Source organism: Fukomys damarensis, unplaced genomic scaffold (assembly GCF_012274545.1).
Source record: "Fukomys damarensis isolate Sample0158 unplaced genomic scaffold, DMR_v1.0_HiC HiC_scaffold_4, whole genome shotgun sequence".
NCBI classification, from domain to species: domain Eukaryota; kingdom Metazoa; phylum Chordata; class Mammalia; order Rodentia; family Bathyergidae; genus Fukomys; species Fukomys damarensis.
The window spans coordinates 11,585,749-11,603,387 of NW_022900916.1; the positions used below are offsets into that span (position 1 = coordinate 11,585,749).

Here is a 17,639-nt window from a genome sequence, read left to right on the forward strand (position 1 = left end):
AAAAAAAAAAAAAAAAAAAAAAAAAAAGTTCTAATGGCAAATTCAGTATGTACCAGGCACTGGCCTAAGCACCTTACTCTTCACATACACTTCCTCATTCAATCCTCACACTATCCTATTGGAACTATCATGTTCCCCAGATCATAAATGAGCAACAAGTGCCAATACAGCATGCAACTTGTCCAAAGAATGTCACTGTCTGAGATTTCAAGCCAGGAATTCAAGCTGCAGAGCCCAAACTCTGAATCACTCTGCTGTATTCCTAAATGTTCACTTTTATACACAACTAAAATGAAGGAAAACACATTAACCACAGCATTTATTCCAGGAAAACAATGTCATTGCTAGGAAGAAAACAACAGAGGAACTAATCATAATATTTAAAACTGCACAGTAATAAAAACTCAATCAACTAAGAAAAGCCTAGGATCTGATGTGTTCACCATTGAATTTTACTGGAACTTCAGAGAACTAACACCAATATTACTCAGAAAATTCTGTGAAACTAAAAGGGAAGGAGCACCAACAAACTCATTCTTTGAAGGCAGCATTACCCTGATACCAAAATTGGACAACACCAACAACAAAAAACTACAAGCCGATATACTTGATGAAGATAGATGCAAAAATCATCAACAAGATGTCAAACACAGTGCAAGTCAGCTTCATCCTAGGGATGCAAGGATGGTACAACATAAATGTAATACAACACATAAATAGAAGAAAAATTGCATAATCATCTCAGTAGATCAAAAAGCCTGTGACAAAATCTAACATACTTTATGACAAATAACTCGACAAACCCCAGACCAAATGACCCAATTAAAAAATGAGCAAATGAAATGAATAGACACTTCTCAAAAGAAGAAGTACTAAGGGCCAAAAAGCACATGAAAAACTGTTCAACATTTCGGCCATTAGAGAAAAGCAAACCAAAGTAACTCGGAGACTCCATCTTACTCTAGAAAGACTGGCGGTCAGAGAGGACACACATACACACACACACACAAAGCTGGAGGTGGGGCTTCTGCACTGTTGGTAAGAATGTAAAACCAGTATGCACAATCACTATGCAAATCAATATGAAGACTCCTCAAAAATTAAAACTAGAAATTCCATTTAACCCACTTATACTTCTCCTGGGTATCTTCTTGAAAAAGCCGAAGACATACTGATCATACATACATACCAATATTTACACCAGTTCAACTCACAACAGTTAAGTTATGAAACAGCCGAGATTCGCAACAACAGATAAATACACACACACACACACACACACACACACACACAATAGAGTATTAGCCACAGAGAAGCATAAATTTAAACCATCTGCAGAAAAATGAATGGATCTTGAGACTATAATCTTTTTTGTTGATGTTTTGTCTTTCGAGGCAGGATCTAGCCCTGTAGCCCAGCCTGGCCTCCAACATGCAGCAAACCTCCTGCTTCTGCCTTCCAGGTGCTGGGATTACAGGTGTGCCCCACCACACCCATCTGAGACTATAATCTTAAATGAAATAAATCAGATACAGATAGTTAAACATTGCATGTTTTGTGTCATATGAGAAATCAAAAATATAAATAAAGAGTAAAATAAGAGAGACAGTAGGAAACGAGACAGACTTTTTGGAAATGAGGAAGAGGATCGGGGAAGAGGGGAGAGAAGAGGGTGGGAGGGATCAAAAATAATCAAGCTATTATATATATATACATATATGTGTGTGTACTTCTCCAAAACAAATGTAATTACATATCACAAGCATATAGAAAAATTATAACCTCAGATATGGCTAAATCGATGCCCAAATATTGTTATATAATAATAAAGTGAATCTGGAATTTTAATGGAAATAGGCAAATTTATAAATGTTACTGAAATTTGGGATTTATGGGTAATACTGAGTACAATGATGCCAGGTGCTAAAAAGACATCTTTGTATAAAGAACCCTATGAGTATCGTCAGAGCAGACCAGGAGGACTGCTCATGTGCATAGGGAGCTTGCTACTCCCCTACCTCCAGCACCCCAGGCCTTCATCAGAGCAGACAGGCAAGGACTGCCAAGCCTCTGCAGCATTCTTCTCCCAACCCCCACCCCCACCCCAGGCTTTCGGGCCTCCTGGTTGTGCCAGGACCTGGATCCACACTGCAGAGGCACAGGTGGTCATAAAGGCCATTTTACTGAGCACCAGAGGATAGAACGGGAGTGAACAACTGCAATAAATGCACATCAGACTTCTGTAGTTGGTAAGTTGAAGAGATCACCACCTTCCATCAGAACCTGTACTATCTTCAGGGGAAGGGCAGCTGGAACTTGCAGTAGAACCTTGCAGAGTTCAACCCTGCAGGTCAGGGAGCTTAACTTGGGTCTTGCAGCCAGAATTCAGCATGAATCTCAAGGGTCTGCCATTGGTTAGCTGAGACTAATTGACTGAGTTCTGCACATTGCTGCCCACATTATCTATTGTGACAACAGAGATATACCCTGAAAAAGGATCTTCAATTTTTTTTCTTTTCCTCTTATTTTTAAAATTTTATTTTTTCCCATTTTGCAAATTCTTTTTTCTTTGTTCTTTTACCCGGTCAGTCTCTTGCTCCCCCATGTAATTCATCTCCCATTTTGTTCCTGTTCCTGCCCCATTCGAATTTCTTCTTTTTCTTTTTCTTTCACTGAATTGTCATTAGTTTCAAAAGAGAGTGAGTACAATTTATAGCTTCCCTATTACTGTTAAGTTGTTCTAGTCTTGTCTTTGTTCGTGCACCCTGTCTTTCCCTCTTGTCTTCAACAGTTTCCTAGAGTTTGCGCAATCATCCTGTGTCCTCTGGCTTCCCTTGAAACCTTCTCCTATTCTTTTGTCTATCTATTTCTTCTCCCAACTCCTTCTAAGTCCCCATCCTGAAGAGTAAAGTTGCTAATTGAAGAGTTTATTCACTATACATATTTTGGGCTGGTCCTCGATTTTGATTTAATTCACACGGTTAAAGGTGATAGATTAACAACTACCACAAATGGTCAATTACTAAGCTGTGCTTGATGCTACTGTGTTGCTGATTGTATCAACTGGGCTAAAGGGTTGTGACTGATTTAATCAGTTGTCCTGATATTATGAAAATGAGAGTGTCTTTGAGTCAGGTACATCAGGAAGATCAAAGTACTAACCCAGGAATTAAACCAAGGACAACCCAACAACAAAAATAAAAATGAGAAAACACTTAAGCAAGGCACAAATACAGACTTCCAGTTCACCAATGACAAATTCTAGGGAAGGACAACCCCAACAAAAATAAAAATGAGAAAACACTTAAGCAAGGCACAAATACAGACTTCCAGTTCACCAATGACAAATTCTAGGGGAAATGAGGTGGAAAAGAATGATAATCAATCACCAGGACAGCCTGAACTCATATCACAATTAACAAAACACATCAATCAAGCTCTAGAAAAATTCAAAACAGAAATAATTTCCCAGATAACTGGAGAGATGGTGAGCACAATGAAAGACATGATGAGAGAATCTAAAACAGAAACAAATAGATGAGCTCAGGACCATGACAGAAAGCTTGAATGCCCAGCACAGGAAAGAAATGGAAACCTTGAATGTCCAACATAGGAAAGAATGAAACAGATTCAAACAGATATCCAGGAGATTAAAACTTCTACGAAAAGCATTCACAGCAGAATGAATGGAAATGAAAATATAATTTTGGATATAGAAGACAGGATTGCAGTCAGTGACCATGAAAGGAGAGATCTCTTAAAAACAGTAAGAGGTCATGAGAAATCAACCAACAACTCCTAGATGATGCAAAGAAGAATAACATAAGACTGACAGGAATCCATGAAGTAGCTGGAGAAAGTACAAATGACTTAAAAAAAAAAAAACTGTTCACAGAATTAACAACAGAAAACCTCCCAAACAAAGGGAAAGATTTTGACATACAGATAAGTGAGGCATATAGGACTCCAATTAGCCATGATAAAAAAAAAAAAATCTATACCTAGACATATAATAGTCAAGATCCAGGAAACCCAGCAGAAGAACAAATACAAGCAATTAGAGAAAAGAAACAAAGGAAAGCCCATCAGAATCACAGCAGACTTTTCAACACAAACCCTCAGGTCAAAGAGAGCCTGGAGTGAGGTATTTCAAGCCTTAAGAGAAAACAACTTTTAACCTAGAATGATGTATCCTGCAAAACTCTCTTTTAAAATGAATAGGGAAATAAGATACTTCCATGACAAAGAAAACCTAGGAAACTTCATGAATACCAAACCAGCACTACAAAAAATATCCTAGAAAAAGACAAGGCCACAACACCATGAGGCCCAACAGAACAAATCAATTAGGCAAGGCAAGAAACTAACAGGAAAGGGGGAAAAATTAAAAAGAACCAATACCAGGACAATAATAAGTCAATACATATCAGTTATAACCATCAATGTCAATGACCTCAATTAAACCAAGCAAAAGAAACAGACTGGCAGAATGGATTAAGAAACAAAAGCCAACAATATGTTGCATACAAGAAACACACCTAGTTCAAAAAGTAACTCAGAGACTGAAAGTAAAAGGACAGAAAACAGTTCTCCATCAGACAGGAGCCCAGAAAAAAGCAGGGGTAACTATCTTATTTGCAGACGAGCTAAATTTCAAACCAAAACTGATTAAGAGAGATAAAGAAGGCCACTACATCCTTCCTTGTAAAGGGAACAATCCAAGAGGCAGAGATGACAATCATAAATATATATACACCAAATATTAATGGCCCCAACTATATAAAATATTAAGGGACATGAAAAACCAAATAAGCACTAATACAATTGAGGGACCTAAATACCCCACTATCAGAAATAACACAGATCTAGACAAAAAAATCAATGACAAAATACTAGAATGGAACCAACCTTTTCAACAAATGGACTTAATACACATCTACAGAGTGTTCCACCCCACAAAATCAGAATATACATTCATTTCAGCTACACATGGGTCATTCTCCAAAACAGACCACATATTAGCTCATAGAACATGTTTAAATAAGTGCAAAGGAACTGAAATTATCCCATGTATATTATCAGACCATAATGCAATAAAGCTGGAGATCAATAGTATAAGAAGCCGTAAGAACTTCATAAACATATAGAAATTGAACAACATTCTCCTGAACGATAAATGGGTCACAGAGGAAATTAAAGAAGAAATTAGTTAGTTTTTACAAATAAATGATAATGCCAATACAACATACAGGAATCTATGGGACACAATGAAATCAGTTATAAATGAAAAATTCATATGAATGCCCACACTAGGAAAACAGAGCAAGCTCAAACAACCTAATGATGAAACTTAGGCTCCTAGAAAAAGAAGAGCAAGAAAAAATCAAAGCTCATACAAGGGAGGAAATTATAAAGATCAGAGCAGAAATCAATGCAATGGAAACTATGAGAACAATACAAAAAGAATCAATGAATCAAAGAGTTAGTTTTTCAAAAGAATAAATCATATCGATAAACCCTTAGCAAAACTTTTAAAAAAGGGGGGGGGAGGATCAGATACATGCAATTAGGAATGAAAAAGGTAAAGTCACAACAGATGCAACAGAAATCCAGAGGATCATCAATACCTACTTTGAGAAACTGTACTCTAATAATATATATAAAACAAATATTAAGGGAAATGAAAAACCAAAATAATAAAATGGAAAACACAGAAGAAATGGACAGATTTCTAGATACTTATGAATTACCAAAGTTGAACGAAGGTAAAAAAATTCTAAACACCCCAATTACAATCACAGAAACTAAAAACGTAATTAAAAGTTACCAACTAAGAAAAGCCAAGGTCCTGATGGTTTCACTGCTGAATTGTACAAGACATTTAGAGAAGAACTACTGCCACTACTCTTTAAACTTTTCAACGAAATGGAAAAGAAAGCAACACTTCCAAATACATTACTGGAAGCAAGTATCACTTTGATTCCAAAACCAGGAAAAGACCCAACCAAAAAACAGAACTACATGCCAATCTCATTAATGAACATAGATGCCAAAATCCTCAATAAGATACTGGCAAACAGAATACAGAGGGTCATCAAGATCATACATACACCCTGACCATGTAGGATTTACTCCAGGGATGCCAGGATGGTTCAACATACATAAATCAATAAATGTAATACACTATATTAACAGAGTCAAGGACAAAAACCATATGATCCTCTCAATAGATGCAAAAAAAAGCATTCAACAAAATTCAACATCCATTCATGATAAAAAACCCTGCAGAAAATTGGAATAGATGGTCTTTATCTCAACTTGATAAAGGCTATCTACGAAAAACCAACAGCCAATATCACATTAAGTGGTCAAAAACTGAAAACTCTCACGCTAAAATCTGGAACAAGGAGATCCAGATCCTGTTCAATACAGTTCTGGAAACATTAGTCACAACAATTAGACATGAGAAAGAAATTAAAGCAATAAAGATAGGAAAGGAAGAAGTTAAACTGTCATTATTTGCTGATGACATGATACTCTACACATAAGACCCAAAAAACTCTGCCAAAACACTTCTAGACTTAATTGACACTTTCAGCAGCATAGCTGGATACAAGGTCCACACTCAAAAATCAATAGCCTTTTTGTACACAAATAGCAGACTCACAGAGAGAAATTAGGAAAACATTTCCTTTCACAATAGCATCCAAAACAAATGGAGTATCTCGGAATCAGTGTAACTAAGGAAACAAAGGATCTCTACAATGAAAAGTGCAGCACTCTGAAAAAAAGAGATTGAAGATGATATAAGAAAACAAAAAGATATCCCCTGCTCCTGGGTAGGAAGAATCAACATAGTGAAAATGGTCATACTACCAAAACTGCTATACAGATTCAATGCAATCTTGACTGAAATTCAACAGTATATTTCACAGAACTAGGGAAATATTCCAAAAATTCATTTGAAACCAGAAGAGACTTAGAAGAGAAAAAGCAATTCTAGGCAACGGAGACATGACGGGATATCACAATTCCCAACTCGAAACTACACTACAAAGCCACTGTGATTAAAAAAAAAAGCATGTTACTGGCAAAGAAAAAGACCCAAGGATCAGTGGAACAGATTGGAAGATATAGAAACAACTCCAGATGTACTCAGCTACCTCATCTTTGACAAGGAGTCGACCATCCTCAGTGGAGGAAAGCTAGCTTCTTTAATAAATTGTGTTGGAAAAACTGGATTTCAACCTGCCAAAGATTAAAACTAGACCCTCATCGTTCACCATGCACTAAACTAAAATCCAAGTACTTTAAAGATCTAAATATTAAAACAGAAACACTAAACTTGGTGGAAGATAAGTTAGGCAGAACTCTCAAAGACACTGGCATAAGAAAGGAGTTTATGAACAAATCCTTAGTAGCATAGCAACTAGCACAAAGAATCAACAACTGGGATCTCATCTTAGTAAAAAGCTTCTGCACTGCAAAAGAAACCACCACAGAGCTAAAAGCCAACCTACAATGTGGGAAAAAATTTTTACCTACTGCTCCTCAGACAAAGCACTATTATCTAGAATATATAAAGAACTCAAAATAATCAGTCCCCCCAAATATAAAGACCCGATTCAAAAATGAACAGACATTTCTCAAAGAAGTAAAAGCAGCAAATAAATATATGAAAAAATGTCCATATCACTAGTCATTCGGGAGATGCAGATGAAAAAAACACTGAGATTCTACCTCACCCCAGAAAGAATGGCTGCTATCAAGAAATCAACGAATAACAAACATTGGTGGGGTTGTGGGGATAACGGAACCCTTCTCCACTGTTGGTGGGAGTGCAGACTGGTGCAACCAGTGTGGAAATCAATAGGAAATATCTCAAAGAACTAGGATTAGAGGTTCCGCTTGACCCAAGCTATCCCTCTGCTGGGTATCTTTCCAAAAGAATTAAAAGAATCATACTACAGTGATATAGGTGCACCCATGTTTATAGTGGCACAGTTTGTAATAGCTAAAACTTGCCCATCATTTGGAGCCTGGATAAAGACGTGGTTTTTCTATAAAATGGAGTACTACTCATACATAAAGAATGAGAAACTAGAGTCATTCATAGGAAAATGGATGCATATTGAGGCCATACTCTGAAGTGAAATAAATAAGACACACATGTGTAAATATCAAATAGTTTCTCTGGGATGAAAAACTAAAAGTGTATAAGATCCAAACTGTATAACTGTGGGCTGGGGATTTAGCTCAGTGGTTCCACCTCCTGCTTCACACGCACAAGGACCCAAGTTCAATCCCCAGTACCAAAAACAAAACAAAACAAAAAAAACAAATTGTATAACTGATAATGTGAAACAGGAAGAAAGGGGCTAAAGGTATAGGGGAAGTGGGAAGGGTAGGGGAAAGGAAATAAAGGAAAGAAAAATATGAGAAGAGGAAAAATGCAAACAAAGTATTTGTAAATAGGGGAGGGCAGAGGGGTGAAGGGAGGGCAGGGGTCTGGGGAAAAAATGAGAACGAAGATCTGTCACGTAAAGGTACAAGATCCCAATGATGAATGTAACTGCACTGTATACTTTAAAAGTACCAATAAACTCAATGAAAAAAAAAAGAATCCTATGGGTGAAAAAAAGGGAAAAAATTAGAAGTTTAAAATAGATAGAGGGGCCAGGGATTTAGCCCAATGGTTCTGCCACCTGTCATGCAAGGGGCAAGGTCCTGAGTTCAATCCCTGGCACCAAAAAAAAAAAAAAAAAAAAAAAAAGATATACAGAACTGAGCTCAAGGTAGGTACAGTACATATCACAACTTCCTAAGCAGATACTAGGAACAAATAAGGATGCCTGTCAGAGATTATGAAACAATTGAAACAGAGCACTTACAAGAATACTTCCACTACCAATATTCACTATAGTGTATTCTTGGTTTTTGTTTACTGTCATATCCCCACATTTGAACAATATCAGACACATGACAGGTGCTCAGTATCTGTTGAATTAACATCAACATTAATGTATATGTCACTTGAAAGTAGCATTCTGCTTAAGGCAAATTCACTCTTCATTATTCTCAAAATGGAGTAAAATAAAAGGATATTAACACTTTGGCCTTAATTGTGAAATGATATTTCCTTCCAATCTGCCAATTTGCTTTCAGAATTAAGAACCCTACAAAATGGAGAAGGCCATTCCAAGGACAAGAAAAGTTTAGTAACAGCAATGCCATGATCATTAAATTTGACATGTCGACATGAGTAACTCCACCAAGATGACTAGTAAAGTTCTGTGTCTGTGGATTGTTGACATGCAGGCCATAAAATGAAGAGAGAAGACTCAATTCTGAGAGTGGGCAACAGCAACCAATGGGTTTGTAGCTTTAATGGAATAAAGGAGAAAGGAGGAAGTCTGCCCTTTTTATTCAGGGGAGCTGTGGTCTTCACTGCTGCTTTCAGAAGTTGGTTCCCAGTTCCTTAGGCTTCCAGCACAGACTCTTCAGCTTTCCAACACAGACTCGACTCATACTGGTAACTGCAGAGCGCCTTGAGTCTTCAACCATTATAGATTCCTCCAACTCTCTGGCACAGATGGCCATTTTAGGTTTTTTCACCTCTTATTCCAGAAAAGGACTTCTCTTTCAATTCTATAAGCCTCCTTAATAAATCCCTCCTATAATTATACATTTACTTTGCGTTCATCCTGTCCCTCTAGTGAACCTCACTACAAATGCCATGGCATACTTTGACAAACAAGAGGAATCCTGACTTCAGCATGTCCAGATCATGGAATAACTAACTATATTGGGCAGAAAGAGAACGTTAGATGACACTTCAAAGGAAGGTTGGTGAGCATTTTGAAAAGATGCCCGCAGACATCCAAAATATTCACCATATAGCCCCTTTAGGGTTTTTTGTTTGTTTGTTTGTTTGTTTTTTGGTACCAGGAATTGAACTTGGGTCCTTGTGTTTGCAGGGCAGGCAGCAGCACCACTGAGTTAAATCCCCAGCCCTAGCCCCTGAAAGGTTTGAAAAAAAGATCACTGTCAGCTTTGTGTTCTAAAACAATTTTGGCATTAGCACAAAACCTAACTGAAAAGGGATTAGTTACACAGCAGTGTGCTGGAGTTAGCTCTTGTTGGCTTTTGGCAGCCAACTGTTAAGATTTTCAACAATTCTAATTCTGTGTGCCAGATGACATCATTTGTAAATATATCTTAAAACTGACCACAACAAGAGTATTTACCCATGGTGAGACTATTTATGCCATGGAAATAAGCAAACACCACAAAAATTAGTGCTTTTTCTATTTTCACAGAAAGCTGGTTTGTCAGCATACACAGCCATGGTGTAGAGCCATGTAAGCCAGTAAAATACAGTATTATGTTAGCAGCCCATAGTACATAGTGAAGGCCTGAATAAGACAGTCATTAAGAATGTCAAGGAGGCCAGGGATTTAGCTCAGCAGTTTGGTGGCCTACCTTGCAAGCGCAAGGACCCAAGTTCGATCCCCAGTACCAAATAAATAAATAAAGAAAGAAAGAATGTCAAGGAAATGATAAATCCCACAAATATCCAGACATAGCACAATGTACAGGGCTTAATGACAAATTGAAAACAGGTGATTAGGCTTAATGACAAATTGAAAACAGGTGATCAGCTAGACCAAATCAAGATTGATTTCCAAGTTTCTTGATCAAATAACTGATAATAGGAAATGCACTTTTGCATTCAGCTAGGCTACTAGGTGTTACATACACAAAAGTGAACTTGAGCTCTCTGGCCCAGAGCCACCATCGCTCCAGTGCCAGGAAGGTAGCCTGGGGCCCATCCACCGCGAGAAGGAGAGCCACTCCTTCTCCCGCATGGAGCCGCCATTTCTCCAGCACCAGGAAGGTAGCCGTGCCTGTGCCCCTGAACATCCATAACTCCCCTTACATCACCCCCCCGCACACACACTCGGAGCTCCTGATTGTGCCAGTCTTTGGACCCACTCTGCAGAGGCAGAGGTGGTCATAAAGGGCATTTTTCTGAGTTCCCAACTTTTGAACATTTTTAAAGGGTGTGGGAAACCTGTAGTAGAACGGTGTGGAGTTCAACCGTTCAGAAGGTTGGGGAACTCAATCTGGGCCTTGCAGACCGAGGTCAGTCTGCGTCATGGGGTTCAGCCATCAGCTAATGAGATCAGGGGTCTTGAGTCCTACCTCTGTCTGAGCCATTAAATGGTAAATACACTATATAGAAAAGTTTGTTCACTGCAGACATGTTCTGGAATGCTTCTTGATTTCAATTTAATTCAAATGGTTTAAGGGTGATAGTCTAGTGACTACCACAGGTGGTCAGTTTCCAAGTTGTGCTTGCTCATAATGTATTGCTGATTGTATTAGTTGGGATAAAGGATTGTGACTGATTTGATGAGCTGTTTTCTCTGATGTTATGAAGATGAGAATGTCTGTGGGTCGTTAGAGACCCAGAAGCTGGGGCACAACTGTATCAGGAAAATTTGGGTGATAACCCAGAGTAAACCAATGACAGTCCGACAACAAAAATAAAAATGAGAAAACACTTAAGCAAGATACAAAGACAGAATTCCAGTTCACCAATGGCAAATAGTAGGGCAAATGAGGATGAAAAGGCCGATAGTGAACCACCAGGACACCCTGAACTCAAAGCACAGGAAGTAACAAAACAGATCAATCAGGCTCTAGAAAAACTCAAAACAAAAATAATTTCCCAGATAACCATAGAGATAGTGAGCAAAATGAAAGTCCTGATTCAAGACTCTAGAGCACAAACTGACAGAAAAATAGATGAGCTCAGGACCATGACAGAAGCCATGAAGGCCCAGCATAAGAAAGAAATGGAAAAAATAAATGCCCAACATAGGAAAGAAATGGAATCCATAAAACAGATTCAAACAGATATCCAGGAGATTAAACACTCCATTGACAGTGTACGCAACAGAATAAAAGAATGCAAAGATAGAATCTCAGGTACAGAAGATAAGATTGCAGTCAGTGACCATGAAAAGAGAGGTCTCTTAAAAACAGTAGGGGATCATGAGAAATCAATCCAACAACTCCTAGATGATGCAAAGAAGAATAACATAAGACTGATAGGAATACATGAAGTAGCAGAAAATACAAATGAGTTAAAAAAGCTGTTCACAGAATTAAACACCGAAAACTTCCCAAACAAAGGGGAAGAATTTGACATACAGATAAGTGAGGCACATAGGACGCCAACTAGCCACAATAAAAAAAAAATCTACACCTAGGCATATAATAATCAAGATCCCAGAAACCCAACAGAAGAACAAAATACTACAAGCAGTCACATGCAAAGGAAAGCCCATCAGAATCACAGCAGACTTTTCAACACAAACCCTTAGGGCAAGGAGAGCCTGGAATGAGATATTTTAAGTACTAAAAGAGAACAACCTCCAACCTAGACTGATGTATCCAGCAAAACTCTCTTTCAAAATGCATGGGGAAATAAAATACTTCCACGACAAAGAACACCCGAGAAACATGAATACCAAACCAGCACTACAAGCAATTCTAAACAAGATCCTAGAAAAAGACAATGAAGGCAACAACACCATGAGGCCCAACAGAGCAAATCAAATAGGCAAGGCAAGAAACTAAAAGGAGAAGGTGAAAAAGTAAAAAGAGTCAACAAAAACGCCAATAACATGACAATAATAAGTCAGTACATATCACTTATAACCAGCAATGTCAATGGCCTCAACTCACCAATCAAGAGAAATAGACTGGCAAAATGGAATAAGAAGCAAAATCCAACAATATGTTTTATACAAGAAACACCCATTGCAAAAAGAAGCCCATAGCCTGAAAGTGAAAGGATGGAAAACAATTCTCCATGGGACAGGAGCCCAGAAAAAAGCAGGGGTAGCAATCTTATTTGCAGACGAAGCAAATTTTAAATCAAAACTGATTCTAGTATTATTGATGTAGGGCGATACTGTATCATACCTCTGTGAATGTAAAATATCTTGTACCTGCTTTATGATATGTAGTAGTGACCGTGCTTTATCAGAGCTGTTTTTAAAGATATTACTCTAGAATGTTCTCTTTCCAGATGATGATTAAGATGCTAATAAAAAAAAATGGTGCCAGGTACCACAATAGCAACAGAACTTTGCTGTTATCTAGATAGTATTCTTTTGTTTTTGTTTTTTTTGTTTTTTTAATAGAACGTGCTGAATGTCTATAATTTTGTTCAGATGACTGCAGAACGTGGAGAAGCTGTTGCTGCTATTGATGCATAACATATTGCTATTATTGGTCTTTTTATATAAATATAAATATAAATATATATACATATATATAATTTGAATTTTTGGAAACTGTGCTGCCAACTTTGGAAAAAGTTATCCCAATTTATTGTGTTGAGTTGGCATTGTACAGAGATTGACAGCCAAAATGGTCTAGAAATGGTAATTTATTTTTATTTTTATTTTTTCCATTTGTACAGGGGTAATGCACTGTATTAAATATGTAAGGTCATATCTACGTGGGTTTGATTCTGTAATCACTATTTGATTACAGAAACTAATAAAGTATTTTCCAAATAATGAAAAAAAAGAATAAGATAAGACTACAAGAGCAAGAAGCAATTTAAATATGTTCAGGGACCATTTTCATCTTCAGAATTAAGGAGTATTTTAATCTTACATCATTGCCTTTTCTCTTTTACTTTCCTTTTTAGTTTTATTTTAGGATTCCCTACTTTTAATGTTCATACAGAGATTTAACTGAAATACCAAATAGTTTCTCTGGTGTGAAACACTATAATAGTACACAGGATCCTAGTGAGAAAATTAATAATGTGAAATAGGAAGTAAAGGGCTAAAGGTGTAGGGAAAGTGGGAAGGGTGGGGGAAAGGTAATAAGGGTGAGGAAAAAAATATGAGAAACTGAAAAAATGGAAATAAAGTGTTTGTAAATGGGGAGGGGAGGATGGGGTGAAGGGAGGGCAGGGACAAGAGGAAAAAACGAGAATCAAGACATACCATGTAAAGGTACAGGATCCCAATAATGAATGTAACTATATTGTATACCTAGATTATACCAATGAACTCAATAAAAAGAAAAAAAAAAGTGAAACTGAACAAAGCACTACTTCCAGGGAATGCAACCTACATGAGGTACAAGCATGTGTTTAACTGAATACATATAATAAGTGGTAACAGACTACCATAGGAAAAGATCAAGGAGTGGAAAAAATTTTTGCTATATAGAACTTGTTCTATTTGTACAAATGTCAGTTTTCTTGGGTAGAACTACTACTATTTGTTCATTATCAAGATTAAAATTCCAGTTTAACAGTGAAAATATAGCTCTACACAGTTCAAAAATGCAGTAAGGACCATACTGAAAATCATATCCCTGAGCTGGGCATTGTGACAGAGGCTGAGGCAGGAGGATCACTGGAAGTTCAAGACCATCCTGAACTAGATACTGAGACCCTGTCTCTCTTTCTCTCTTTCTGTCTCTCTCTCTCTCTCTCTCTCTCTCTCTCTCTCTCTCTCTCCCCCACACACACAGAAAGAAAAAGAAAATCATACCCCACTAAAACTAGACGACTTAGGAATAATAAAATGCATGTGCATGCACACACACACACACACACACACACACACACACACACACACACAAAGTAGTAAAATAGGGAATATAAGAATTCAGAAGCCAGGTAAACACCAAAAAGTTGGGGATGGATAAAAAATAAGAGCAATCATAAACAAAGTAAGAAAAACAAATGATCACTGTTATGTGCCCGCTGGGTGCTAAAATGGATTAGTCCATTGAGGAGTTCAGAACTACATGTGCTTTAGGAACTGGAGCCTGGCTAAAAGAAGTGGGTCCCTGTGGGGGTGGTACCTTTGAAGTATATAAGTTTCCTCTGGCTCCTTCTCTTTCTGCTTCCTGGCTGCCAAAGGGTGAGTAGTTCTTTGCCTTACAGTTTTGTCATGATTCTGCCTTGCAGCTAGCTAGCTATGGACTGAAATCTTTCAAACCATAAGCCAAAATAAACCTTTCCTAAATTGTGTATGGCAGGTATCTTATCCCACAACAAAAAGGGTGACTAACATAATGGCTAACACAAACAAGTGGGAACAGTTTAAAGAACATAAGCGGTTAGTGTGTCAAAAGACCTATCACAGGACTGGGGACTTAGCTCAGTGGCATCGCAACTGCCTCACAAATATAAGGTCCTGAGTTCGATCCCACATACCAGAAAACAAAACAAAATTAAAAAACAGGCCTCTCATAGAGGAAACACAATGAAAGCTGCAAGCTAGTACTGGATTTAGCATTTATTGACTGACATTCCTTAAAGAGCCAAGTCAATGTTTCTTTTTTATGGCTTCTCATTTCTATAGAAAGTACATCAAACACTTCACAAATTTTCAAACTACGCATCTGTTCAGAGACCCTATCAATCCTATTCCCCCTGACATAGTGAAACACAGTGATGGAAATGCTTAATTCCTGAGGTATTTTGGAGGACAAAGAGGGAGAACACTGTATTAGGGGCATACTGAGGTAAAAAGCATCTATAAGAAACTGAAAAAAAATATCTAGAGAACTAGGAATTAAAATTTTTAAAAAACACAGAACCCATGACACATGAAACGAAGTATTTTAAGAAAGCAGTCAAACCCTTTAGAAGTTCAAATAAGGACTTAAAATGTCCATTTGATTTATGGCCAGGAAGTCACTGGAAACCTTGGCAAAGTGATTTCAATGGCACAGAATGGAAGTGACTGGACACCTGTGGAGATAGGAAGAAAATTCAGACAACAGACGGGGCTGACTGGCCTTAGGAAGAGGCAGACACTCCATTTCTATTGATGGATTTTCAGGGGTGAAAAGGAAGAAGAAACAGTATTAGGTTCAGGTTAAGTTCAAAGGTTTAATGGTACAAAATGGAGGAAATGCACACCTGAGACATTCTGTTTTTTCTGTTGTGTTATGGGTTGTTTCAGGAAAGCTGAACATTACCCGCTGAGTGTGAAGGAAGAGATTTATAAAGGATAAAAAGATTTAAATAATCACAATGGAGAATGACAAGGATAATTAAATAGAAAAATACTGTACATAAGGCATAAATGAGGACTATGTTATCTTTAAAAAACTGAATTTAATTCCTGGAATATACAGCCTACTGACACATATACTGATTGTTTGGAATATTTTGTTCCTTCCACCTATTCATCTGGGGAAATGATAGTTACACTTCAAAACTAACTCCAAGTCAGGCTTGGTAACACATGCTTGTAATCCCAGCTTCTTAGGAGGCTGAAGCAGAAGAATCACAAGTTTGAGAACAGCCTGGGTAACTTAGTGAGACCCTATATGAAAGTAAAATTTTAAAGAGAAGAAGATGTAGCTCAGTGGTAAGAATGCTTGCCTAGCATGCCCAAGGCCCTAGGTTCCATCCACAGTATTGGGCAAAGAAAAAAATAACTCTACTAGAAAGGATTCGTTGATGCTCCCTAAACAATCCCCAACCTCTAGTTACCATCTTCTGCATTAATCTTTTTACTTTATACACAATCCTATTAATTACTACTCTATTACAGTGCCTTTATACCTCTACAAGAGTATTTCCCCCTTCTAGATGGTGAGCTACTCTAAAATGGAAAATGCATTCATAACATGAGTTCAAAACTTCGTTAAACTGAATTTTAACTTATAGTACAAAGATGCATTCAGGTCGGGGATTTAGCTCAGTGGTTCTGCCGCCTGCCTCCCAAGTACAAGGACCTGAGTTTGATTCCCAGTACCAAAAAGAAAAAAAAAAAAGATGCATTAGTGACTCTAACCTAAACACAACCTAGTTTAGAAAACATAATTCATATTAACAAAAGTATATAAATGGAGTACAAAAAAGGCCAAGTAAGGCAGTAACATTCAACAGAAAAATAAGTTAGAACTTTATTTCAATGACTTGTAACCCACTTTGGCTTACAAATGTGTGCATATATTTCTTGCAGTGATGTTCAACTTTAAAAATATTTATTCAGCATCCACTGTATGCAAGGTACAGCTAGTAAAACTCAATAAAAGTTTCCTACAACAGAGCAGAAGCGATTATGCCAAGTACACAAATGATTTTCATACAAGGTACAATGTGACTTCCATTAGAGAAAAATTACAAACAAGTGAGAAGGGCCTTATGTTTACCATTAGAAATTTGAACTTTATTCTGAAGAATAAAATATTCAGGGCATGTTAAGTGGATTAATACAACTGACTGGGCTTTGCTTTTCAAGTTATATTTAACTTATTTGGGAGAACTTCTCTCCAAAACTATCAATAAACCTGACTGTGTTCTACACAAATGGAAATCCCAGCCTAAACAAGTACTCTGAATTCTCTAATGTCTCCTTGTGGGTAACTGCCTTGTGTTTACCAAAAAAAAAAAAAAAAAATCCGCCGTAGGGAACATTTCTACAGCCCAATAATTTAACGGAGGAGTTTCCAACTCTATTTTAAAAGGAGCCCCTCTTGGCCAGGCGTGGTAGCGGACGCCTATAATCCCAGCACTCAGGAGGCTGAGGCAGGAGGATCGCTGTGAGCTCGAGACCAGCCTGGCCCAGCTACAT

The 17,639-nt window shown here is 37.5% G+C and overlaps 1 protein-coding gene across 1 annotated transcript in view; it reads right to left on the reverse strand.

Annotated features, from left to right (window-relative positions):
- Cog5 (component of oligomeric golgi complex 5) overlaps window positions 1–17,639 on the reverse strand; it is a 275,944-nt gene that overhangs the window by 257,650 nt on the left and 655 nt on the right. The gene's annotated exons all lie outside the window — the stretch shown is intronic.